The sequence below is a fragment of the Aegilops tauschii genome, chromosome 3 (genome assembly GCF_002575655.3).
Source record: "Aegilops tauschii subsp. strangulata cultivar AL8/78 chromosome 3, Aet v6.0, whole genome shotgun sequence".
Lineage (NCBI taxonomy): Eukaryota > Viridiplantae > Streptophyta > Magnoliopsida > Poales > Poaceae > Aegilops > Aegilops tauschii.
In genome coordinates, this window is record NC_053037.3 from 298,904,506 (window position 1) to 298,907,674 (window position 3,169).

Sequence of the window (3,169 nt, forward strand, 5' to 3'; positions counted from 1 at the left end):
TTTTAAATGACGTCTGAGCCGGAAGAATGAATTCTAGGATATGATTGAGGATTGCGAGCATTCGCAACAAATTGAATCAACGGACTCAAAATGATAATGACAAGAGATTCCAATAAGATTATGAGACTTATGGGATTAACCATAATGCAAGCAAACAAGAATTTCAAGAGCAATAGGCTCCTGAGGATTTTTGGAAGATCGAATAGTATTTTGAAGACTATTGTGGAATACCTGAATCAACTCGGGATGACCGGATACTCGGTAAGTGCGAGAATTATCCGTAGGGGTATTCAGGTGACAAAGAACAGCAAGGCAGTAAGCTCAAAGGATTCTCGGAACAACAGAGAGAATTTCGGGGTATCTTGTAATAACAAGATCAACTGGGAAACATTGTATGAGTGGCGAGTATACGTGGTTATCCATAGGAGTTTATCGATGAAAGGGAATTGCAAAAGTGATGAACACAAGTTCTCGGGTTATCAGCGGAGAGTATCTTCAGGGTCTTCACGTGCAGCAGACGATCATCAGTAAATAAGGGGCTCTCCGGGTGAAAGTGATAACGAGATCCTAATGTTAGATTTAGTAAAATCATTTAACCCGAATAGAAGAGAGATCAGAGTCCCAGAGTATAGGCAAGGAGTAAAAGATCCTAATACCACCCAATGGCGACGTGGGCCCGTAAGCCACATAGTCATGTTAGTAAAACAGTTTTCACTGACTAGACTCAACTTCGGCCAAGGAGATGGAAAGGGGGATTCCTACAGGCAGTCGGCTCTGATACAACTTGTGACGCCCCCGATTTGACCGTACACTAATCATGCACGCAAATGTGTACGATCAAGATCAGGGATTCACGGGAAGATATCACAACACAACTCTACAACATAAATAAGTCATACAAGCATCATAATACAAGCCAGGGGCCTCGAGGGCTCGAATACAACTGCTCGATCATAGACGAGTCAGCGGAAGCAACAATATCTGAGTACAGACATAAGTTAAACAAGTTTGCCTTAAGAAGGCTAGCACAAAAGTAGCAACGATCGAAAAGGCAGGGCCTCCTGCCTGGGACCTCCTAACTACTCCTCGAAGCCGAACTCCATGTAGAATCATCCTCGGGATCTCTAGCTCCTGGACTCCAGCATCTGGTTGCAACAATCCGGTATAGAAAAAGGGAAAAGAGGGAGAAAAGCAACCGTGAGTACTCATCCAAAGTACTCGCAAGCAAGGAGCTACACTACATATGCATGGGTATATGTGTAAAGGGCCATATCAGTGGACTGAACTGCAGAATGCCAGAATAAAAGGGGGATAGCTAGTCCTATCGAAGACTACGCTTCTGGACATCTCCATCTTGCAGCATGTAGAAGAGAGTAGATTGAAGTCCTCCAAGTAGCATCGCATAGCATAATCCTACCCGGCGATCCCCTCCTCGTCGCCCTGTTAGAGAGCAATCACCGGGTTATATCTGGCACTTGGAAGGGTGTGTTTTATTAAGTATCCAGTTCTAGTTGTCATAAGGTCAAGGTACAACTCCGGGTCGTCCTTTTACTGAGGGACACGGCTATTCGAATAGATAAACTTCCCTGCAGGGGTGCACCACATAACCCAACACGCTCGATCTCATTTGGCCGGACACACTTTTCTGGGTCATGCCCGGCCTCGTAAGATCAACACGTCGCAGCCCCACCTAGGCTCAACAGAGAGGTCAGCACGCCGGTCTAAACCTATGCGCGCAGGGGTCTGGGCCCATCGCCCTATGCACACCTGCACGTTGCGTACGCGGCCGGAAGCAGACCTAGCCCCCTTAATACAAGCGCGAGCTTACGGTCCAATGCGGCGCGCGCCACTCAGTCGCTGACGTCAAAAGAGCTTCGGCTGATACCACGACGTCGGGATACCCATAACTACTCCCGCGTAGATGGTTAGTGCGTATAGACCAAATGGCCAGACTCAGATCAAATACCAAGAACTCGTTAAGCGTGTTATGTATCCGCGAACGCCGACCAGGGCCAGGCCCACCTCTCTCCTAGGTGGTCTCAACCTGCCCTGTCGCTCCGCCATAAAGTAACAGTCGTGGGCCGTCAGGAACCCAGGCCCACCTCTACCGGGGTGGAGCCAGCTGTCCTTTCAGCCCCCTCATCAGAATCACTTGCGGGTACTCCTCGAGCCGACCCGACTTTAGACACCACATGTGTCATGTATATAAGGTATATAGTATATACCCGTGATCACCTCCCGAAGTGATCACGGCCCATTAGTATAGCATGGCAGACGGACAAGAGTGTAGGGCCACTGATGGAACACTAGCATCCTATACTAAGCATGTAGGATTGCAGGTAAAGGTAACAACAGTAGTAGCAAGGATAGGCTATGCATCAGGATAGGATATCGGAAAGCAGTAACATGCTACACTACTCTAATGCAAGCAGTATAGAGAAGAATAGGCGATATCTGGTGATCAAGGGGGGGGGGCTTGCCTGGAAGCTCCGCTGTAAGGGAAGAAGGGTCGTCGGTGACGTAGACGATCACAAGGGCATCAGTAGCGATCTCAAGGTCTACCGAAGAGAAGAGGGGGAGAAACAGTAAATACAAAGCAAACAAGATACATGACAAGTCAACAAGCAGAGCTAGGGGTGCTCTAACGCAATACTACGCAATATAGGTGAAGGGGAAAACAACCGGGAATGTTTTCCCGGTTCCGGACCTGTGTCAGACAGATGACCGGAGGGGAAATCTTACATGTTCAGATAGTTAGAGGCATCTGACACGTAAACGAACCGCGTATTCGGATTCGTTGCATTTTTCTGAGCAACTTTCATGTAGAAAACATTTTCATCGGAGTTACGGTTTAATTTCTATTAATTTTCAAAGATTTTAGTATTTTCTGGAATTACCGCTAATTCGAATTAAATAGGGAAATTGCTATGTGTACCCACTGTGTACACACCCAAAGAGGCTGACATGTGGGGCTAGGGGACTGGGTTGACCCAGTCAAAGGTTGACCAGTCAACAGGGCGTATGGCCCACATGCCATAGGCTACACCTAGCCAAATTAATAAAAAAATTAACCTAATCAAATGGAGCCCACATGTCATCTGCACATTAGGCTAATTGATCTACTAATTTAAATCCTAATATGTACTAGTCAAACAAGGGCCGGCCACAC